Source organism: Triticum urartu, chromosome 6A (genome assembly GCF_056163025.1).
Source record: "Triticum urartu cultivar PI428250 chromosome 6A, HENAU_Tu73, whole genome shotgun sequence".
Taxonomy (NCBI): Eukaryota; Viridiplantae; Streptophyta; class Magnoliopsida; order Poales; family Poaceae; genus Triticum; species Triticum urartu.
Window position 1 is genome coordinate 93,858,194 of NC_141878.1, and position 25,672 is coordinate 93,883,865.

At 44.4% G+C, this 25,672-nt stretch overlaps 1 pseudogene; it reads left to right on the plus strand.

Annotated features, from left to right (window-relative positions):
* Positions 1-21,625: 21,625 nt before the first annotated feature.
* LOC125516587 (RAF-like serine/threonine-protein kinase 20) overlaps positions 21,626-25,672 on the plus strand; it is a 36,350-nt pseudogene continuing 32,303 nt past the window's right edge.

A 25,672-nucleotide genomic window follows, 5' to 3' on the forward strand; every position in this document is an offset into this window, starting at 1 on the left:
AGAGGATATTTAAATGATGCACCGGTAAGATTTAGAGAAAGAGAGCTGAAAGCTGAGAATGAATAATTCTGAGATGATGGCCTCCGGATAATCAAACTGAAAAATACTCCTGAATTGCTCCGGATGGGTGAAAAAAATTATCACAATTGAAAACAATTATGAGAGGATGGCATAAAGCTAGCACCATGAATCTTGAAGAGAATGGAGAAAGATTTAGGGGAAACAGTTCTTCTTTGGTCTTCAAATGCAGATAATGACGGTGAGAAAGACCACCATGAATTGTTGAGATATTTCGGGATGAAAATTAGAAAGGTTGAACTAAAGATGAAAAGAATGTGACAGATCTTGGAGAAGGCATTTGACTGATGATAACTCATTCTTATGTCAAACTTGGAAAAGAATTTGAGAAGCTTTGGGAAAATTAGAAGAGTCAGGTAAGATCCTGGGAAAAGACCTGTGGGTTAGGGCCCACTCAAAAGAAACACCGTTGAACAATTTAAAAGAGAGATTGCGCCGGTTGAAATAAATGGCTTGAATGAGGTAACATCCTCGCAAAAGTTGAAAGCAGAGTGGAAACACGAATCTTCGAGATATCTTGAGCACTCCGGAACAATTGAATAGCGAGAAGTGGATGATTACGAGGTGCACCAGCATGAGAAAGCATTAGAAACAAGGAAAAGGGATATGATCAACACCAAAAGCTTGATTTGAATCCACCGAAAAAGAAAAGGAACGGAGAATGACAACTTGAAGCTCCGTTAGGATCTTCCTAAGAATCACCGGATAAGAACATTGACGGAACTGAATGGAGAGACTTCCCATCAATAAAAGGATACTTGATTAAGAAATCCGAGTCCTCGAAGAAAAAGGGTGGGAGGGTGGAAAAAACAAAGACAACTTGGGATGGATGAAACAAACACCGATGAGAATTGAGGGAGTCCTGGATTAGGGGGTGTTCGGGTAGCCGGACTATACCTTCAGCCGGACTCCAGGACTATGAAGATACAAGATTGAAGACTTCGTCCCGTGTTCGGATGGGACTTTCCTTGGCATGGAAGGCAAGCTTGGCGATGCGGATATTCAATATCTCCTACCATTGTAACTGACTCTATGTAACCCTAACCCTATCCGGTGTCTATATAAACCGGAGGGTTGTAGTCCGTAGGCAATCAACTCCATATGCAACAATCATACCATAGGCTAGCTTCTAGGGTTTAACCTCCTTGATCTCGTGGTAGATCTACTCTTGTACTACCCATATCATCAATATTAATCAAGCAGGACGTAGGGTTTTACCTCCATCAAGAGGGCCCAAACCTGGATAAAACATCATGTTCCCTGCCTCCTGTTACCATCCGGCCTAGACGCACAGTTCGGGACCCACTACCCGAGATCCGCCGGTTTTGACACCGACAAGAATACTTAGAGTTGAACTTGCAGATGTTGAAAATGATCGGATCCACTTGAAGAGAAACAAGCCGGTTGAAAAGGATTGACATGACAATCTCGATTATCATGAGGATTAGTATTCACATAGGAACATGAGAACACCGCTTAGGAAAGGTATGGAATCAACACTTGACTTCGAAGCAAACTCGAATACCACAACTGAAAACAAAACAAAGGATTGGCTTGCAGAATAAGCCGGAACAAACATATGATAGAGATTTCGTCCGAAGTTTTCGTGGTGAGGCCCACACGGGCTCGATCGTACAACACCATCATGTACAAGGCAGTGCACATGACATACGAAGCGTCCCCGAGTCAGCATAGCCAAGGACTTTTTAAGACACAACGAGACCACAGCAAAACCAACCGTGGAATAGGCGGACCAATAGACGTCGAACCCCAATCTCATATCATGCATCTATCGGAAAGATATCCTAAGAGCTACTTGAATTCCCACTCATAAACTCCTGAAACTTTCCGGTTATGCAATCAGGTGTTGGGGATACAGGGGAAGCATAATATCTCACCCAAAACTAACAAATCCTACATCCAGTTGTATCCATCCTTCAACACATTACCAAGAAATCTTCAGAAATCATTTACCTCAACCTTCGAAAAGCATCCGTTATACGAGGCATGGCAGTACTCCCGAACTCCCGCCCCAGTACTGGTGGCATCGAGGTTATCTCACCAACAACTGCATAAAGGAGATTTTCGATGTCGGCGAAACTCAGGTATTCCAGAATTGCAACGATAAAATTGTGATGACAACACCTCGGAGCTCAACTCCCCGGGACACTGCCACAACCCCTAAATGTCAGGAGGCACCAAGAACAATGTTCTCGTCACAAAACCATCGGAACGATTCCAAGATACCCGCGTGATCCTAAAAAAAGATTTAGTGAAATTTGAGAAGAGAAAAGTCAAAACTCTACGTCAGGATGCCTCACCAGAGCGACGAAGGGACTGAGGAGTAAAAAGAATCCTACTCTCCAATATATATAATCCTAAATGACTCAAAACATTTTTCTAGACTCAACAACGCGAACGATTCGATCAAGCAGGGGGCTCCTAAGTCAGGGAAGGCTCTGATTACCAACTTGTAACACCCACGATGCGGCTATATCTCCCACATGTTGGAGCACGACTTAGAGGCATAACCGCATTGTAGGCATGTCGCAAGAATGGTAATCTTTACACATCCCATGTACTGAATAAGAAAGAGGTACAGAGTTGGCTTACAATCGCCACTTCAAACAATACATAAATATAGCATTACATCAACCAAATACAATCAAGGTCTGACTACGGAACCAAAATAAAAGAAGACTACCCCTAATGCAAAAGATCCCCGATTTCCCCGACTGGGCTCCACTACTGATCAACTGAAACGAAACAACACGATGAACAAGATCTTCATCGAGCTCCTTCTTGAGCTCGGTTGAGTCACCTGCACGGTATCATCGTCACCTGCAAACTGGTTTTGGAAGTAATTTGTGAGTTACGGGGACTCAGCAATCTCACACCCTCGCGATCAAGAGTATTTCAGCTTATGGGTAGGTAAAAGGTATGTGAGGTGGAGCTGCAGCAAGCACTAGCATATATGGTGGCTAACTTACGCAAATGAGAGCGAGAAGAGAAGGCAAAGCACGTTCGAGAATCTATGATCAAGAAGTGATCCTGAAACTACTTACGTTCAAGCATAACTCCAACACCGTGTTCACTTCCCGGACTCCGCCGGAAAGAGACCATCACGGCTACACACGCGATTAATGCATTTTAATTAAGTTAAGTTTCAAGTTCTCTACAACCAGACATTAACAAATTCCCATCTGCCCATAGCTGCGGGCACGGCTTTCGAAAGTTCAAAACCCTGCATGGGTGTCCCAACTTAGCCCATCACAAGCTCTCACAGTCAATGAAGGATATTCCTTCTCCCAGGAAGACCCGATCAGGCTCGGAATCCCGGTTACAAGATATTTCGACAATGGTAAAAGAAGAGCAGCAAAGCCGCCCGATGTGCCGACAAATCCCGATAGGAGTCGCACGTATCTCGTTCTCAGGGCACACCGGATAGGTCAAGCTACAAGTAAAACCAACCCTCGAGTTGCCCCGAGGTGGCCCCGCAGGCTGCCCGTTTCGGACCAACACTCAGAGGAGCACTGGCCCGGGGGGGTTAAAATAAAGATGACCCTCGGGAGCGCGACTCCCAAGGGAAAAGTAGGTGGTGGTGAGGCAAATGGTAAAACCAAGGTTGGGCCTTGCTGGAGGAGTTTTATTCAAAGCGAACTGTCAAGGGGTCCCCATAACACCCAACCGTGTAAGGAACGCAAAATCAAGGAACATAAGGCCGGTATGACGGAAACTAGGGCGGCAAGAGTGGAACAAAACACCAGGCATAAGGCCGAGCCTTCCAACCTTTACCAAGTATATAGATGCATTAATTAAAATAAGAGATATTGTGATATCCCAACAAATATCCATGTTCCAACATGGAACAAACTCCATCTTCACCTGCAACTAGCAACACTATAAGAGGGGCTGAGCAAAGCGGTAATATAGCCAGACAACGGTTTGCTAGGACAAGGTGGGTTAGAGGTTTGACATGGCAATATGGGAGGCATGATAAAGCATGTGGTAGGTATCGCGGCATAGGCATAGCAATAGAGCGAGCAACTAGCAAGCAAAGATAGAAGTGATTTCGAGGGTATGGTCATCTTGCCTGAGATCCCGCAAGGAAGAAGAACGAGTCCATGAAGAAGACAAACGGACGAAGTCGAACGAATCCTCACAAACGCAACGTTATCGGAACCAACCCGGAGAAGCAACACCGGAAAGAAGCAAACAACATAGTAAACAACCACCACATGAACATGGCATGATGCACAACCAAGTATGATGCATGTCCGGTTTAATGAGGCATGGCATGGCAAAGTGCACAAGCAATTCTACAAATTAAGTGGAGATCAATATGCAACGAGTTGCATATTAACGAAACACCACAACAAGTTATTTAGTTCGATCTCGTTTATGTACCCAACAATATTAAATGTTGATTAACATGGCAAGGGGTGAAGCAAAAGAAAACTACCTATCTAGGCAAGTTTAAATGAGGTCGGATCAACAAGCAACAAGTCCGGAAACTCCTCATGTGCAAATTTTAAGGTTTGGTACTGTTCTGCCCTAAACACAATTTTAAAGTTGTTAAACATGCAAAGTAAGGTCACCATGACAAACTAGGCATTTTTCTACCCCATTTACATATAAAGTTTGTTAGGTTTGGAGCTACGGTTAATTAGTTATGAAATAAAGCATTTTAACGAGTTGTTTAAGCAAATTTAAACAAACAACATTTTAAACATAGATGAAAGTGGCAAATTATTAATCTACACAAAATTCTAAGCAAGTTTCATATTTAAAGTTTTTACATATGATGCACCGTTTGTGAGTAATGAAATGCATGAAGTTTAGGGGCTGATCTGCAAAAGTGCAATTCCCTGGAAATTGATAAAATAGCAGCTAAGGAAAAAAACCGATGCAGGCTGAAAACGTTGGGCGATGGGCTTTGGGTGGCTCACCATGGGCTTTGGCCCAGCTGGAGAGGGGGGAGGCCAAGCAGGCCGGATCTGGCGCGACTGGGCCTTGCGCGGCACTGGCCCACGTGCGTGCGAGCAGAGGAGGGCCCGGCAGGGGAGCTGGGCCTGCGGGGCACAGTCATCAGAGGCGAGGCGCTGGGCCTGGAATCGGGATGAGGCCGGCAAGGTCTACGCGAGAAGTCAACGCGGGGAGCGCGAGCTGCTCTGCTCGTTCTGAAGGAAAATGCAGCGACAGGTTCAGGGACTTGGCGAGGCGAAGGAGGCAGGGCTTGCCGGCGGCATGGCCTGCGGAGGTCCGCCTGCTGCGGTGGATCGAGGAAGAGATGACGGAGGGGTGCGGCTCCAGGAGCAGGACGGCGAGGCGAGGGACTTGGCGAGGCGGCGACCTGCGGGATTCACCGGCGTCTGCACTCGCGGCAACAGGGCGACGCAGGCGCGGCAACAGGGAGGCCGGCGGGACTTGCCGCAGCAGGACCGGCCGGAGGAGGGACTTGGCGCATCAGGGCTTCACGGGAGGGCGGAGGAGGACCGGACCCGTGGCCGGGGATGCAGTATCCGGTGAAGAACAACGGCGAACGGCAACGACCGAGGAAGGTGGTGCGACGCTCCACTTCTCCTGTGCTCGTGAACAGAGAGAGAGATATGAGAAAGAGTAGGGGAAAACGAACATCAGCGGACGGGAGGGAAGCAGGGCGCGAGGAGCTGGTGTTGCTGAACGGCCCAGCCGTTTGGCAATGGCGACTAGGTGCTCAGGGACGCGGGGTGATGGCGGCGCAGGAACAACGGGGAGGCGAAGGTTGAGGCAGGGGGCTGCGCTGGTGTTGCTGCTGCGGCCGGCTCAAGGAGAGATGCTGATCTCAGGCGCGTGAGGAGGGAGGAGGGAGGGCGTGGAATGGATCGAGGGGAAGGTGGAGGTTGGTTGGGGGGAACTGGCAGGGGAGATCCCAAGGGGGGATTTTGTGTAGTGGCGGCGGCGGCGATGGGTGGATGGGACATGAGGCCTAAAATTTAGGGTTAGGTCCTAAATTAGACTAGGGAGTCTATATATATAGGGAAAGATGGGAGTTTGGATCATCTGATTGAAATCCGACGGTCAAGAATAAATGGGTTAGGAAATCCAAATGAGAAAATGGTGATGTTTTGTAGATGTTTGGGGATGTTCTGAGTCCAACGGTGACAACTCCCCGGGTCGGGTTCGGGACAACTTCCGGACACGCGCAAGGGGTTCGATGCACTGCGCAGAGAGGGTTTTTTCGGACCGTGCGATCGCATCGGACGACTCCGGACGCGAAGAGGGGTAGGTGGATGGACTAGGTGGGCTGTGGCGAGGCTGAGAGGAGAGAAGAGAGAGAGGGCCCGGCAGCAGTTTTCGGAGACCAAAAACGTCCAACATTTGACCGGCTATATTGCCGCTATAGCTTAACGGTTGGGCTATCAAACAGACTCCGAAAGCGATGAAACTTGGCAGGCGGCCTACCTACACTAAAATAAGACCGCACGCCAACTCTCATCCCACTCTGAGAACATTTTCCGGCCACTTATAAAAATAATATTTCGGACGTGCCACGGGCGCGTGCAAGTGTGTCTGGGCTCAGAACGGACAACAGACGGAAATGGGGGAAACACGGACAGATGCAGGTTTTGGAAACATGATGATGCAATGCGGATGATGACATGGCAAGATGCAACACGCAAGCAAATGACAAGGCAACAACAGCGAATGACTGGACGACACCTGGCGCAAAGGTCTCAGGGCGTTACATGTGTCTTAAGGTGTTATTCTAGTACGAACTCTATGATAGATCGATCAGAAAGGATAACTTTGAGGTGGTTTCGTACCCTATCATAATCTCTTCGTTTTTTTCCGCTAATAGTGACTTTGGAGTGACTCTTTGTTGCATGTTGAGGGATAGTTATATGATCCAATTTATGTTATTATTGTTGAGAGAACTTGCACTAGTGAAAGTATGAACCCTAGGCCTTGTTTCCTAGCATTGCAATACCATTTATGCTCACTTTTATCACTTGTTACCTTGCTGTTTTTATATTTTCATATTACAAAAACCTTTATCTACTATCCATATTGCACTTGTATCACCATCTCTTCGCCTACTAGTGCACCTATACAATTTACCATTGTATTGGGTGTGTTGGGGACACAAGAGACTCTTTGTTATTTGGTTGCAGGGTTGCTTGAGAGAGACCATCTTCATCCTACTCCTCCTACGGATTGATAAACCTTAGGTCATCCACTTGAGGGAAATTTTCTACTTTCCTACAAACCTCTGCACTTGGAGGCTCAACAACGTCTACAAGAAGAAGGTTGTGTAGTAGACATCAAGCTCTTTTCTGGCGCCGTTGCCGGGGAGGTGGGTGCTTGAAGGTATATCTTTAGATCTTGCAATCGAATCTTTTTGTTTCTTATTTTATCACTAGTTTATTTTATAAAAGAAAAAATGGAATTGAGTTTGCCTCTATGCTTCATCTTTTTAATATCTTTCGTGAGAATGATGGAAAGGAAAATTGTGCTCAAGTGCTAGAAGAAGAATTCTATAAAACGTTTGGCACTAAATCTTTGAATGATGAGCATGATTGCAATGTTGTTAGTATGAACTCCTTGAATATTCATAGTACTAATGATGATTGCACTAGACATAATGAAAATGTCTCTTATAAGCATGTCAATTTTTATGGAGTGCATAGAGTTTGCAAGTACACACCAAATAGGGAAGATAGATTTTGCAAGAGGCATAAGTATTTGGAAACTAAATGGTTGCAAAAAAGGCTAGGTGTTTTTGCTGAAAATTTAAAATTTCTTCACCATACTTGTGAACTTTGCAATGAACATGGTCATTTAAATCTCAAATGCAAATTGTTTCATGATCGTATCGTGTCCAAAAATTGTGATGATTTGATTTCCCTTGCACATCATAATGAACTTAGTTTGCTTTTGGGTTATGAAGAAATGAAACGTATAACTAAGCATATTCCAGAATATAACCTTGAGAAATTCCTCGATATTGATCTAGAAGAAATTTTATGTATTGTGGGGTGAATTGCATTGAAAATCCTTATATTGCTAATTATAAAGAAAACAAATAGAAGATGAAGAGAATACTAATGAAAGGGAGGAGACTTCCCAATATCTTCCTATTATTTTTTATAATGAATCAGGTAACGAGGAGGAGCCTTCTATTCAACCAATCTCATCAATAAGGAGCTCCGAAAAGACGATTAAACCCACACATAATGAGAAGAAGAAAAAGAAAAGATGGAGAAACAAAGGTAAAAAGGTATCTGTCTCAAATGATGTTGCTCCTATTACTCCTTGTGATGATGATAATTGCTATACTATTGGTGCTATCCATACTATTAATGATGAGAGTGATTATGCTTATGATATGAAAAGGCCCAAGCTTGGAGATGCTATGTTTGATGAGAATGACATGTTTGAGAATGTATTTGCTGCAATTAATGTTTGTCCCAAGCTTGGGGGTGCTATGTTTAATGAATATGATATTTCTAGCCTCCCAAGTTTTGATATTCTCCTACAAAGGAAGCAAGACTAGGACTCCACTTGTAATAGAGTAATCCTAATCCTAATAGTACAGGTCATGTAACCCGCCCCTTCAACATATATAAGGAGGGGCAGGGCATCCCAAGAGGGGGAGAAAAATAATCTTAAGGCTAGACACAACTAGGAGAGTCGGTTTACGGCGACTTCCTCATGAGCATAATGAGACCTAGCCACAAACAGCATGTAGGGTTATTACCGGATGATGTTTCCCGGGGCCCGAAGCTGTCTAAATCCTTGTCTTGTGTGTTGCGTCTCTCGACTCCGATCAACCCCTCTCAAGCTACCACATAGATGCGTTGGTCTCACGACTAAGTTCTCACACTAGGACATCTGCCGTGACAATTCCACAACAATCTCCAAATTCAAGAACGAGAACCCCGCCAAGAAACAACACAGTGCCTTTGTAAAAAGAAAATGATATTGTGGCGTTGTCGCCGTCCGGTCCAACAAGCCGGACCTAGGGCTCCCCGGATGATGGAAAACGGCACAGATATGGGTCATGATAGCGCCTCCAAGAAGGGGACGACACCCCTAGGTTTCGCTGTTGCAAGCATCCAACACACTCGCGCGCATTCATCTCAGCATGCATACTTTCCTCTCAAGAGGCGCGCAAGTGTCTTTTCCTCACGAGAGCTTCCCGCAAGCGAGGGCTGGGACTGTGTATGTGTATGGGTCGCTACTGTACAATGTACACAACACCTCGCCAAGTCCTTTGGCGTAGGTCTCCTCACGAGATGCTCATGTAGGAACAGACAAACGCGCTCCGTTGTAAAAAATACGAATGATTGCAGGCGAGTACATCCCTCCGGAGCAAGTACATAACCCTCCACGAGGAAACCAAGGAGATCCTCCACAAGAATCCTGAAAGATTCCCCCAAGGAGCAACAAGAAGTCCTCCACGAGGGACATAAGCAAAGTTTCTCGAGAGATCCCCCACAGGCACTACCTCGGCTAGATTTGAACTCTCATCAGTTTGCATATTAACTAGATTTGGACTGTCATCTACAAGAGGTTGCTCCTCCCCATATTCTTTTGCATTTTCAGCAATAGATTCAGCAGTAATTTCAGCGCTTAAAGTTGAACCGATCCGCTTGAAAAAGAATTCCATTTCCCTTTTCCTATCTCTTCATTCTTTTAGCACGTCAAATTGATAAAAGATAGAAATTAATAACTAATCCATTCATTTGCCGGACACCAACGCACACAGCAGTAGGGAGGCAGAATTACCTTCATGAGTTCAGGTGTCCCGGAGCAGACGACAGAACGACGGCGAGCAGCGAGCACCCTAGCCAGATGCTCAGATGAGGAGACCTGGAGACGAAGAGGCAGACAATGCGTAACTTCCAATCGATTAATTTGCCGCTTGGTCTACCTACTCCACGGTGCAAACCCTATTTATCGCCCGTTGCGAGTCGTAACTCGGACTCGCCCGCTTACGAGTTCGAAGCAGGTCGACCCATTAGTTTTTCTTTAAAGAGAAAAGATAAGAAAACATGATGGAAATGAGGGATTTGAACTTCGGATCTCGGCATCGAGGTCATAGGGGCACAGCGACTGGGCTACGATGCGTTCATGTCCAACTTTCTTTTTTAATCTTTTTATTGTCTACTTTTTTGTTTTCATTTTTTCCCATTTTCTTCTCTATTTATGTTTTTCTTTTCTGTTTTTCTTTTCCGTTTTATTCCTTCTTTTTTATTTCTTTTTCTGTTTTATTATTTATTTTTAGTTTTATTTTTTCTTTATGTGAAAATATTCGTTTTTAAAATCTTAAAAATCTGAATCATTTTTTCGTTTCTATTTAACTGAACTATTTTCAAATGTGGAACTATTTTAAAAATTGAACCATTTTCAGTTTGGAACCATTTTTAAAAATTCAACCATTTTCAGTTTGGAACCATTTTTAAAAATTCAACCATTTTCAGTTTGGAACCATTTTTAAAAATTAGAACCATTTTGGTTCACCGAAAATTTTGGTTCACTACTTTTTTTGGTTGATCGGCATTTTTGGTGCACCGAAAATTTTGGTTCACTATTATTTTTGGTTCACCAAATTTGTTTGGTTCACTATTAGTTCTGGTTTCCATAAATTTTGGTTCACTATTATTTGGTTCACCATTATTTTGGTGCATCCGCATTCTCTGTTCAGTATTATTTGTGATTGACCGAAAATTTTGGTTCGCTATTATTTTTGGTTCATCGACATTTGTGGGGCACTGATGGTTTCACTATATTTTTGGGGTTCACCAAAAATTTTGGTTCACTATTTTTTTGGTTCATCCGCATTTTTGGTTCACTATTAAATTTGTTTCACTATTTGTTTGGTCCGAAAGTTTTGGTTCGCTATGTTTTTGGTTCATCAGCATTTTTGGTTCACCGAGGATTTTGGGTCACTATTATTTTTGGTGCATCGGTATTTTTGGGTCACTATAATTTTTTGTATCTGAATTTTAGTTCATTTCGAAGTACCGACTCGCCCACAGGGATCAACTAGGTGGGTTGGCCCATCATCAGGTTCGTCCTTTTTTCTCCATTTCTTTTTCGTTCTATTTTTCTATTTCTTTTTACACCTTTTCTAAGTTCTTGTTGTCTTTCATCTTTTTTCTTTTTCCATATTTTGAAAATCTGAACCATTTTCGTTTTCAGTTTTTCCTAAACCTTTTTAAATGTGAACCATTTTCGATAAGGATAACTTTTTAAAAATCTGAACCATTTTGAAAAAATAAATCTATACATTTAAAAAATGGTAGAAAGGTCGGAATTATTTTTTCTCACGCACTGACTAGTTTTTTGTTTGAAGAAGGCACTAACTAGTGTGGCGATCTAACTTCCTTAATAAAAGTATGTGCATCGTTACATAGCTGTGGACGTGCACCAGAGAATGATGGGCCGAACCTTCCAGCTCGCAGAAGGCGATAGGTAGGGTATCCCCTCCACGGTGGCCTAAGCCTGGTACGTGGGCTTGTATGTAGTGTATTGGGCCTGTATGCAATGCCCAATGGGCCAATGGATTTTTTTCCAATGAAATAATTATTAACAATAGGCTAATTTAGTGACCTGCCTAGTATTACCTACTGAAAATTGTGTGGGTGGGTGGGTGTGTGTGTGTGGGGGGGGGGGGGGGGGGGGGTCTGAACCAATAATGCTAAACATACAAAGAGTTACACATAATTACACGCTGACTAGAATTCTTTCTTTCTAACTAACCACTTCCCCCTGATTTTCATGGGGGTGGGGCCCTCCTCCCCCTTAACCTTCAATCACAACTCACCTGTTTGTAAAACCCATGTAAACTTATGTATATGTAGCATTACTCGGGTCTGACCCCTGCTAGCATCCCCGGATCCGCCCCTGGTTAATACGGTACCAGGATTATCCGAGACGCTAAAAGTCCACATGATTGTATATATCTCAAATAACTAAACTTCAGTGCATGTTGTGTTCCGTTAGTCATTAGTTCTTGCTAGTTGATGGCTGGTACCAGACAATTCTCAGTTTTTTTTAAAACAACAGTATTCCAATAATGAGGTATTTGAGTGATTGGGCAACGAATATTTCAATTTTATATAATACTTCAGTTTACAGAAAAAGTAGTCTGGATTGAAGTTTTTATTATGGCAAAAAAACTTCTGTTTTTATACCATACCTTAGTTTATAAAACACAATATTTATTGGATCCAAACGCTATGAAGTATTTCAATATTTTAAAGAAACTGAAGTATTACAAAGTTCTTGAAAAAAAGGGAGCTCCCAAACGGACCCTACAATGATACCGGAAAGGTGAGACAGCAGTCCAGTTTTTTAACATATGTACATTACAGGATATAAAATGTAGGCATAAGAATATACCTATCAAGTATCAACTAGCTTACAAACGAACAATCAAACCTATACAATATCAATTAACGGCTAGTCTATAGTAGTTTTCGGGCAAACGTACAGTGGCCGTCCATCGACTTAGTTTGTGTCGATCAAGGGTTATACGTAAGTATCAAGTTGATATTAGTACAACCGGCATCTGTAGTAACACAATATCAAATCAAAGTACGTCAAAACAATCGATACTTTACACAACTAAATTATTTAAAAAGAATAAAGACATGTTGAAAAAAAATCCATCTAACAAAAAGTATCGGCAGAAACCATCACTTAACAACACAATAACCGTGAGATGGTTTTTCAAAAGTAACGCATACAGAAAGAGAACGATGAGGAAGCGACATCATCGTTTGATGCAACCATGAAAGGCTAGAACTGTCGGCTGGTCTAGCTACCCACGGCTAGGGGTGGGCGTTCGGTTCCCCCGAACCGAAAGGTTCGGTACTTCGGTGATTTACATTTATCGGTTCCTGAAAAACGAGCACCAATCGGTCTTCAGGAATTAGTGGAACCGAGCCTTCGGTGGACCGATCGATCGGTTCGATACTCGGTTATGTACCGAAGAGACCAAAGTGGGCTCTGGGCTGGCACCTGGGCACAGCAGCGCTGCGTTGGGCTGTGTTGGCCGGCTGCTTGTCTGGGCTGGTTTGTGTGGGCTATAGAACAGGGCTTCTACAGACCAGGTTAGCGATCAAAGCTGCCTGGGCCGGTCGGGGTCAGGACGTCGCTAGCTGCCCTGTTCTGCGAGCTGTGAGATGTGGAAAGGAGGAGATAGTGGAGGGCCTCGACGGTTTTCGGTCTGTTCGGTTGACCGAGCATGGGGACCGAAACTACCGAAACAAATTCGGTTTCTACAAATCACTAACCGATCTCAGTACCGAAAAAATCGGTGTCGGTCACTTCAGCTTCGGTCCAGGTCAAAACGGTTCGGTCCTTCGGTTTCCGGTTTATATGCCCACCCCTACCCATGGCTTCTCCAGTGATCAACGTAAACATGAGCACACGATCGATGAGCCAACTCGTTTCAGTTTGTTGTATACATATAATAGCTAGGCGACAATGGATCAGTTACTCATTACTTAACCTACATTTTGGTGGATAATGAAGCAAGTAAAATTGGTCCTCTATTGTCTTTTGTGGAGGGCAAGAAAGAGTACAAGTGAGCGGGGGGGGGGGGTGTTGAGGAACGTAGTAATTTCAAAAAAAATCCTACGCACACGCAAGATCATGGTAATGCGTAGCAACGAGAGGGGAGAGTGTTGTCTACGTACCCTCATAGACCGGCAACGGAAGTGTTGACACAACGTAGAGGAAGTAGTCGTACGTCTTCCCGATCCGACCGATCCAAGTACCGAACGTACGGCACCTCCGAGTTCTGCACACGTTCAAATCGGTGACGTCCCTCGAGCTCCGATCCAGCCGAGTGTTGAGGGAGAGTTTCGTCAACACGACGGTGTGATGACGGTGATGATGTTCTACCGTCGCAGGGCTTCGCCTAAGCACCTCTACGATATGACTGAGATGGAATATGGTGGAAAGGGGCACCGCACACGGCTAAGGAACGATCACGAAGATCAACTTGTTTGTCATGGGGTGCCCCCTTGCCCCCGTATATAAAGGAGGGAGAGGGGGAGGTGCGGCCAGCCCTAGGGGTGCGCCTGGAGGAGTCCTACTCCCACCGGGAGTAGGACTCCCCCCTCTTGCCTTGTTGGAGAAGGAAAGGGGAAGGGGGAAAGAGGAAAGGGGGGCGCCCCCCCCCTTCCTTGTCCTATTCGGACTAGGGGGGAGGGGGCGCGCGGCCTGCCCTGGCCGACCCTCCTCTTCTCCCTTAGGGCCCATGTAGGCCCATTAACCCCCCGGGGGGGTTCCGGTAACCCCCGGTATTCCGGTAAATTCTCGATTTCACCCGGAACGTTTCCGATATCCAAATATAGGCTTCCAATATATCAATATTTATGTCTCGACCATTTCGAGACTCCTCGTCATGTCCATGATCACATCCGGGACTCCGAACAACCTTCGGTACATCAAAACACAAAAACCCTAATTACGATCGTCACCGAACTTTAAGCGTGCGGACCCTACGGGTTCAAGAAGTATGTAGACATGACTGAGACACGTCTCCAGTCAATAACCAATAGCGGAACCTGGATGCTCATATTGGCTCCTACATATTCTACGAAGATCTTTATCGGTCAGACCGCATAACAACATGCGTTGTTCCCTTTGTCATCGGTATGTTACTTCCCGAGATTCGATCGTCGGTATATCAAATACCTAGTTCAATCTCGTTACCGGCAAGTCTCTTTACTCGTTCCGTAATACATCATCCCGCAACTAACTTATTAGTTGCAATGCTTGCAAGGCTTGAGTGATGTGCATTACCGAGAGGGCCCAGAGATACCTCTCCGACAACCGGAGTGACAAATCCTAATCTTGAAATACGCCAACCCAACAAGTACCTTTGGAGAAACCTTTAGAGCACCTTTATAATCACCCAGTTATGTTGTGACGTTTGGTAGCACACAAAGTGTTCCTCCAGTAAACGGGAGTTGCATAATCTCATAGTCATAGGAACATGTATAAGTTATGAAGAAAGCAATAGCAACAAACTAAACGATCAAGTGCTAAGCTAATGGAATGGGTCAAGTCAATCACATCATTCTCCTAATGATGTGATCCCGTTAATCAAAGGACAACTCATGTCTATGGCTAGGAAACATAACCATCTTTGATCAACGAGCTATTCAAGTAGAGGCATACTAGTGACACGCTGTTTGTCTATGTATTCACACATGTATTATGTTTTCGGTTAATACAATTCTAGCATGAATAATAAACATTTATCATGATATAAGGAAATAAATAATAACTTTTATTATTGCCTCTAGGGCATATTTCCTTCAGTCTCCCACTTGCACTAGAGTCAATAATCTAGATTACACAGTAATGATTCTAACACCCATGGAGCCTTGGTGTTGATCATGTTTTGCTCGTGGAAGAGGCTTAGTCAGCGGGTCTGCAACATTCAGATCCGTATGTATCTTGCAAATTTCTATGTCTCCCACTTGGACTAAATCCCGAATGGAATTGAAGCATCTCTTGATGTGCTTGGTTCTCTTGTGAAATCTGGATTCCTTTGCCAAGGCAATTGCACCAGTGTTGTCACAAAAAAAATTCATTGAACCCGATGCACTAGGTATGACACCTAGATCGGATACGAACTCCTTGATCCAGACTCCTTCATTTGATGCTTCCGAAGCAGCTATGTACTCCGCTTCACATGTAGATCCCGCCACGATGCTTTATTTAGAACTGCACCAACTGACAACTCCACTATTCAATGTAAACACGTATCCGGTTTGCGATTTAGAATTGTCCGGATCAGTGTCAAAGCTTGCATCAACGTAACCATTTACGATGAGCTCTTTGTCACCTCCATATACGAGAAACATATCCTTAGCCCTTTTCAGGTATTTCAGGATGTTCTTGACCGCTGTCCAGTGATCCACTCCTGGATTACTTTGGTACCTCCCTGCTAGACTTATAGCAAGGCACACATCAGGTCTGGTGCACAGCATTGCATACATGATAGAGCCTATGGCTGAAGCATAGGGAACATCTTTCATTTTCTCTCTATCTTCTGCGGTGGTCGGACATTGAGTCTTACTCAACTTCACACCTTGTAACACAGGCAAGAACCCTTTCTTTGCTTGATCCATTTTGAACTTCTTCAAAATTTTGTCAAGGTATGTGCTTTGTGAAAGTCCAATTAAGCGTCTTGATCTATCTCTATAGATCTTAATGCCCAATATGTAAGCAGCTTCACCGAGGTATTTCATTGAAAAACTCTTATTCAAGTATCCCTTTATGCTATCCAGAAATTCTATATCATTTCCAATCAATAATATGTCATCCACATATAATATCAGAAATACTACAGAGCTCCTACTCACTTTCTTGTAAATACAGACTTCTCCAAAAGTCTTTACAAAACCAAATGCTTTGATCACACTATCAAAGCGTTTATTCCAACTCCGAGAGGCTTGCACCAGTCCATAAATGGATCGCTGGAGCTTGCACACTTTGTTAGCTCCCTTTGGATCGACAAAACCTTCTGGTTGCATCATATACAACTCTTCTTCCAGAAATCCATTCAGGAATGTAGTTTTGACATCCATCTACCAAATTTCATAATCATAAAATGCGGCAATCGCTAACATGATTCGGACAGACTTAAGCATCGCTATGGGTGAGAAGGTCTCATCGTAGCCAATCCCTTGAACTTGTCGAAAACCTTTCGCAACAAGTCGAGCTTTGTAGACAGTAACATTACCGTCAGCGTCAGTCTTCTTCTTGAAGATCCATTTATTCTCAATTGCTTGCCGATCAACGGGCAAGTCAACCAAAGTCCACACTTTGTTCTCATACATGGATCCCATCTCAGATTTCATGGCTTCTAGCCATTTTGCGGAATCTGGGCTCACCATCGCTTCTTCATAGTTCGTAGGTTCATCATGATCTAGTAGCATGACTTCTAGAACAGGATTACCATACCACTCTGGTGCGGATCTTACTCTGGTTGATCTACGAGGTTCAGTAGTAACTTGATCTGAAGTTTCATGATCATTATCATTAGCTTCCTTACTAATTGGTATAGGTGTCACAGAAACCGGTTTCTGTGATGTACTACTTTTCAATAAGGGAGCAGGTACAGTTACCTCATCTAGTTCTACTTTCCTCCCACTCACTTCTTTCGAGAGAAACTCCTTCTCTAGAAAAACTCCGAATTTAGCAACAAAAGTCTTGCCTTCGGATCTGTGATAGAAGGTGTACCCAACAGTCTCCTTTGGGTATCCTATGAAGACACATTTCTCTGATTTGGGTTCGAGCTTATCAGGTTGAAGATTTTTCACATAAGCATCGCAGCCCCAAACTTTCAGAAACAACAACTTTGGTTTCTTGCCAAACCACAGTTCATAAGGCGTCGTCTCAACGGATTTTGATGGTGCCCTATTTAACGTGAATGCGGCCATCTCTAAAGCATAACCCCAAAACGATAGCGGTAAATCTGTAAGAGACATCATAGATCGCACCATATCTAGTAAAGTACGATTATGACGTTCGGACACACCATTACGTTGTGGTGTTCCGGGTGGCGTGAGTTGCGAAACTATTCCGCTTTGTTTCAAATGTAGACCAAACTCGTAACTCAAATATTCTCCTCCACGATTAGATCGTAGAAACTTTATTTTCTTGTTACGATGATTTTCAAATTCACTCTGAAATTCTTTGAACTTTTCAAATGTTTCAGACTTATGCTTCATTAAGTAGATATACCCATATCTGCTTAAATCATCTGTGAAGGTGACAAAATAACGATATCCGCCACGAGCCTCAACATTCATTGGACCACATACATCTGTATGTATGATTTCCAACAAATCTGTTGCTCTCTCCATAGTACCGAATAACGGCGTTTTAGTCATCTTGCCCATGAGGTACGGTTCGCAAGTACCAAGTGATTCATAATCAAGTGGTTCCAAAAGTCCATCAGTATGGAGTTTCTTCATGCGCTTTACACCGATATGACCTAAACGGCAGTGCCACAAATAAGTTGCACTATCATTATCAACTCTACATCTTTTGTTTCAACATTATGAATATGTGTATCACTACTATCGATATTCATAAAAAATAGGCCACTCTTCAAGGGTGCATGACCATAAAATATATTACTCATATAAATAGAACAACCATTATTCTCTGATTTAAATGAATAACCGTCTCGCATCAAACAAGATCAAGACATAATGTTCATGCTCAACGCTGGCACCAACTAACAATTATTTAGGTCTAATACTAATCCCGAAGGTAGATGTAGAGGTAGCATGCCGACCACGATCACATCGACTTTGGAACCATTTCCCACACGCATCGTCACCTCGTCCTTAGCCAATCTTCGCTTAATCCGTAGCCCCTGTTTCGAGTTGCAAATGTTAGCAACAGAACCAGTATCAAATACCCAGGTGCTACTGCGAGCATTAGTAAGGTACACATCAATAACATGTATATCACATATACCTTTGTTCACTTTGCCATCCTTCTTATCCGCCAAATACTTGGGGCAGTTCCGCTTCCAGTGACCAGTTTGCTTGTAGTAGAAGCACTCAGTCTCACGCTTAGGTCCAGACTTGGGTTTCTTCTCCTGAGCAGCAGCTTGTTTGCTGTTCTTCTTGAAGTTCCCCTTCTTCTTCCCTTTGCCCTTTTTCTTGAAACTGGTGGTCTTATTGACCATCAACACTTGATGCTCCTTCTTGATTTCTACCTCCGCGGCTTTTAGCATCGCGAAGAGCTCGGGAATAGTCTTATTCATCCCTTGTATATTATAGTTCATCACGAAGCTTTTGTAGCTTGGTGGCAGTGATTGAAGAACTCTGTCAATGACACTATCAACAGGAAGATTAACTCCCAGTTGAGTCAAGTGATTATGATACCTAGACATTTTGAGTATATGTTCACTGACAGAACTATTCTCCTCCATCTTGCAGCTATAGAACTTATTGGAGACTTCATATCTCTCAATCTGGGCATTTGCTTGAAATATTAACTTCAACTCCTGAAACATCTCATATGCTCCATGACGTTCAAAACATCGTTGAAGACCCGGTTCTAAGCCGTAAAGCATGGCACACTGAACTATCGAGTAGTCATCAGCTTTGCTCTACCAGACGTTCATAACATCTGGTGTTGCTCCTGCAACAGGCTTGGCACTTAGCGGTGCTTCCAGGACGTAATTCTTTTGTGCAACAATGAGGATAATCCTCAAGTTACGGACCCAGTCCGTGTAATTGCTACCATCATCTTTCAACTTTGCTTTCTCAAGGAACGCATTAAAATTCAACGGAACAACAACACGGGCCATCTATCTACAATCAAACATAAACAAGAAAGATACTATCAGGTACTAAGTTCATGATAAATTTAAGTTCAATTAATCATATTACTTAAGAACTCCCACTTAGAAAGATATCCCTCTAATCCTCTAAGTGATCACGTGATCCAAATCAACTAAACCATGTCCGATCATCACGTGAGATGGAGTAGTATCAATGGTGAACATCACTATGTTGATCATATCTACTATATGATTCACGCTCGACCTTTCGGTCTCCGTGTTCCGAGGCTATATCTGTTATATGCTAGGCTCGTCAAGTTTTAACCTGAGTATTCCGCGTGTGCAACTGTTTTGCACCTGTTGTATTTGAACATAGAGCCTATCACACCCGATCATCACGTGGTGTCTCAGCGCGAAGAACTTTCACAACGGTGCATACTCAGAGAGAACACTTATACTTTGATAATTTAGTGAGGGATCATCTTATAATGCTACCGTCAATCAAAGCAAGATAAGATGCATAAAAGATAAACATCACATGCAATCAATATAAGTGATATGATATGGCCATCATCATCTTGTACTTGTGATCTCCATCTCCGAAGTACCGTTATGATCACCATCGTCACCGGCGCGACACCTTGATCTCCATCGTAGTATCGTTGTCATCTCGCCAATCTTATGCTTCCACGACTATCGCTATCGCTTAGTGATAAAGTAATGCATTACAGCGCGATTGCATTGCATACAATAAAGCAACAACCATATGGCTCCTGCCAGTTGCCGATAACTCGGTTACAAAACATGATCATCTCATACAATAAAATTTAGCATCATGTCTTGACCATATCACATCACAACATGCCCTGCAAAAACAAGTTAGACGTCCTCTACTTTGTTGTTGCAAGTTTTACGTGGCTGCTACGGGCTTAGAAAGAACCGTCCTTACCTACGCATCAAAACCACAACGATAGTTTGTCAAGTTGGTGCTGTTTTAACCTTCGCAAGGACCGGGCGTAGCCACACTCGGTTCAACTAAAGTTGGAGAAACTGACACCCACCAGCCACCTGTGTGTAAAGCACGTCGATAGAACCAGTCTCGCGTAAGAGTACGCGTAATGTCGGTCCGGGCCGCTTCATCCAACAATACCGCCGAACCAAAGTATGACATGCTGGTAAGCAGTATGACTTATATTGCCCACAACTCGTGTTCTACTTGTGCATAACATCAACGCATAAAACCTGGCTCTGATACCACTGTTGGGGAACGTAGTAATTTCAAAAAAAATCCTACGCACACGCAAGATCATGGTAATGCATAGCAACGAGAGGGGAGAGTGTTGTCTACGTACCCTCGTAGACCGGCAATAGAAGCGTTGACACAACGTAGAGGAAGTAGTCGTACGTCTTCCCGATCCGACCGATCCAAGTACCGAACGTACGACACCTCCGAGTTCTGCACACGTTCAACTCGGTGACGTCCCTCGAGCTCCGATCCAGCCGAGTGTTGAGGGAGAGTTTCGTCAACACGACGGTGTGATTATGGTGATGACGTTCTACCGTCGCAGGGCTTCGCCTAAGCACTGCTACGATATGACTGAGGTGGAATATGGTGGAAAGGGGCACCGCACACGGCTAAGGAACGATCATGAAGATCAACTTGTTTGTCATGGGGTGCCCCCTTGCCCCCGTATATAAAGAAGGGAGAGGGGAGGTGCTGCCGGCCCTAGGGGTGCGCCTGGAGGAGTCCTACTCCCACCGGGAGTAGGACTCCCCCCTCTTGCCTTGTTGGAGAAGGAAAGGGGAAGGGGGAAAGAGGAAAGGGGGGCGCCCCCCCCCTTCCTTGTCCTATTCGGACTAGGGGGGAGGGGGCGCATGGCCTGCCCTGGCCGGCCCTCCTCTTCTCCCTTAGGGCCCAGGTAGGCCCATTAACCCCCGGGGGGGTCCAGTAACCCCCTATATTCCGGTAAATTCTCGATTTCACCCGGAACATTTCTGATATCCAAATATAGGCTTCCAATATATCAATCTTTATGTCTCGACCATTTCGAGACTCCTCGTCATATCCGTGATCACATCCGAGACTCCGAACAACCTTCGGTACATCAAAACACAAAAACCTTAATTACGATCGTCACCGAACTTTAAGCGTGCGGACCCTACGGGTTCGAGAAGTATGTAGACATGACCGAGACACGTCTCCGGTCAATAAACAATAGCGGAACCTGGATGCTCATATTGGTAGCATTCTATGGTGTTGTGCTTGAAGGACCTAGTGGTTCTGTTGCGACAGTAACAGAATACATCAAGGATGGTTCCCTTCGACAAGTTCTGCAAGGAAAGGGGAAGTAAGTTTCAAACACACCAACACTCAATTAGTTCAGACATCAATTTCATCTTGGATTTTTTTTGTCTGTAGGATGAATTAGCATAGACGGCTGCTTGTGGCAATGGCCATTGCAATCTCTATGGAATATCTGCACGCAAAAAAATCGTGCACTTTGATTTGAAGAGTGACAACCTTCTGCTCAATCTGAGAGACCCATTGTTAGGGATCGTTGCAGAAATTAAAATTTTCTACGCATCACCAAGATCAATCTATGGAGAGACTAGCAACGAGAGAGAGGGGAGTGTATCTTCATAACCTTGAAGATCGCAAAACGGAAGCTTTACAAGAACGCGGATGAGGGAGTCGTACTCGTGGCGATTTAGATCGCGGTTGATTCCGATCCAAGTGCCGAACAATGACAGCTCCGCCTTCAACACGCATGCAGCCCGATGGCGCCTCCCACGCCTTGATCCAGCAAGGAGAGAGGGAGAGGTTGGGGAAGACAACTCCAGCAGCAGCACGACGGCATGGTGGTGTTGGAGCAGCGTGGTACTCCGGCAGGGCTTCGCCAAGCATTGCGGGAGGAGGAGGAGGTGTTGGGGAGGGGGAGGGCTGCGCCTTGGATGTGGTGCGGCTGCCCTCCCACCTCCCCTCTATTTATAGGGGCAAGGGAGAGGGAGGCCGGCCCCCTCCAGATGGATCTAGAGGGGGGCAGCGGCCAAGGGGGGGATGCTTGCCCCCCAAGTCAAGGGGGGCGCCCCCTTTAGGGTTCCCCCAAACCCTAGGCGCATGTGCCCTAGGGGGTTTCACGCTCGGCCCACCTAGGGGCTGGTCCCCCTCCATATTCAGCCCATATGGCCCTCCGGGGCAGGTGGACCCTCTCGGTGGACCCCTGAAACCCTTTCGGTGGTCCCGGTACAATACTGATAAACCCCCGAACACTTCCGGCGACCGAATAAGGACTTCCAATATATAAATCTTTGTCTCCGGACCATTCCGAAACTCCTCGTTATGTCTGAGATCTCATCCGGGACTCCGAACAACATTCGGTAACCACTTACAGACTTTCCCTATAACCCTAGCATCATCGAACCTTAAGTGTGTAGACCCTACGGGTTCGGGAATCATGCACACATGACCGAGACATCTCTCCAGCCAATAACCAACAGCGGGATCTGGATACCCATGTTGGCTCCCACATGTTCAACGATGATCTCATCGGATGAACCATGATGTCGTGGATTCAATCAATCCCGTATAAAATTCCCTTTGTCAATCGGTATGTTACTTGCCCGAGATTCGATCATCGGTATCCCATACCTCATTCAATCTCGTTATCGGCAAGTCACTTTACTCGTTCTGTAACACATTGATGAACCACAAGTATAGGGGATCTATCATAGTCCTTTCGATAAGTAAGAGTGTCGAACCCAACAAGGAGCAGAAGGAAATGATAAGCGGTTTTCAGCAAGGTATTCTCTGCAAGCACTGAAATTATAGGTACCAGATAGTTTTGTGATAAGGTAATTTGTAACGAGAAACAAATGACAAAAGTAAATAAAGTGCAGCAAGGTGGCCCAATCCTTTTTGTAGCAAAGGACAAGCCTAGCCAAACTCTTATATAGGGAAAAGCGCTCCCGAGGACACATGGGAATTATCGTCAAGCTAGGTTTTATCACGATCATATGATTCGCGTTCGGTACTTTGATAATTTGATATGTGGGTGGACCGGTGCTTGGGTACTGCCCTTACTTGGACAAGTATCCCACTTATGATTAACCTCTATTGCAAGCATCCGCAACTACAACAAAAGTATTAAGGCAAACCTAACCATAGCATGAAACATGTGGATCCAAATTAACCCCTTACGAAGCAACGCATAAACTAGGGTTTAAGCTTCTGTCACTCTAGCAACCCATCATCTACTTAATACTTCTCAATGCCTTCCTCTAGGCCCAAATAATGGTGAAGTGTCATGTAGTCGACGTTCACATAACACCACTAGAGGAGAGACAACATACATCTCATCAAAATATCGAAAGAATACCAAATTCACATGACTACTAATAGCAAGACTTCTCCCATGTCCTCAGGAACAAACGTAACTACTCACAAAGCATATCCATGTTCATAATCATAGGGGTATTAATATGCATATAGGATTGATACGTCTCCAACGTATCTATAATTTTTGATTGCTCCATGCTATCTTATCTACTATTTTGGACATTATTGGGCTTTATTATCCACTTTTATATTATTTTTGGGACTAACCTATTAACCGGAGGCCCAGCCTAGAATTGCTGGTTTTTGCCCGTTTTAGGGTTTCAAAAAAAGGATTATCAAACGGAGTCCAAACAGAATGAAACCTTCGGGAACGTGATTTTCTCAACGAACAAGACCACGGAGACTTGGACCCTACATCAAGAAAGAAAAGAGGAGGCCACGAGGTAGGGGGCGCGCCTACCCCCCCCCCCCCCCGACGCGCCCTCCACCCTCGTGGGCCCCATGTTGCTCCACCGACGTACTCCTTCCTCCTATATATACCTACGTACCCCCAAACGATCAGATACGGAGCCAAAACCCTAATTCCACCGCTGCAACTTTCTGTATCCACGAGATCCCATCTTGGGGCCTGTTCTGGAGCTCCGCCGGAGGGGGCATCGATCATGGAGGGCTTCTACATCAACACCATAGCCCCTTTGATGAAGTGCGAGTAGTTTACCTCAGACCTACGGGTCCATAGTTAGTAGCTAGATGGCTTCTTCTCTCTTTTTGGATCTCAATACAATGTTCTCCCCCTCTCTTGTGGAGAACTATTCGATGTAATCTCCTTTTTGCGGTGTGTTCGTTGAGACCGATGAATTGTGGGTTTATGATCAAGTCTATCTATGAATAATATTTGAATCTTCTCTGAATTCTTTTATGTATGATTGGTTATCTTTGCAAGTCTCTTCGAAATATCAGTTTGGTTTGGCCTACTAGATTGATCTTTCTTGCAATGGGAGAAGTGCTTAGTTTTGGGTTCAATCTTGCGGTGTCCTTTCCCAGTGACAGTAGGGGCAGCAAGGCACACATTGTATTGTTGCCATCGAGGATAACAAGATGGGGTTTTCTTCATATTGCATGAGTCTATCCCTCTACATCATGTCATCTTGCTTAAGGCGTTACTCTGTTTTTAACTTAATACTCTAGATGCATGCTGGATAGCGGTCGATGAGTGGAGTAATAGTAGTAGATGCAGGCAAGAGTCGGTCTACTTGTCTCGGACGTGATGCCTATATACATGATCATACCTAGATATTCTCATAACTATGCTCAATTCTGTCACTTGCTCAACAGTAATTTGTTCACCCACCGTAGAATACTTATGCTCTCGAGAGAAGCCACTAGTGAAACCTATGGCCCCCGGGTCTATCTTTATCATATTAATCTCCTACTACTTAGTTATTTCCTTTGCTATTTACTTTGCCTTTATTTTACTTTGCATCTTTATCATAAAAATACAAAAAATATTATCTTATCATATCTATCAAATCTCACTCTTGTAAGTGGCCTTATAGGGATTGACAACCCCTATTTGCATTGGTTGCGAGGATTTATTTGTTTTGTGCAGGTACGAGGGACTCAGGCGTAGCCTCCTACTGGATTGATACCTTGGTTCTCTAAAACTGAGGGAAATACTTACGCTACTTTGTTGCATCATCCCTTCCTCTTCGGGGAAAACCAACGCAGTGCTCAAGAGGTAGCAAGAAGGATTTCTGGCGCCGTTGCTGGGGAGGTCTACGCAAAAGTCAACATACCAAGTACACATCACATACCCTTATCTAATGCATTACATTATTTGCCATTTGCCTCTCGTTTCCCTCTCCCCTACTTCACCCTTGCCATTTTATTCGCCCTCTCTCTCTCTCTATCCTCCCTCTCTTTCTCTATTTGCCTCTTTT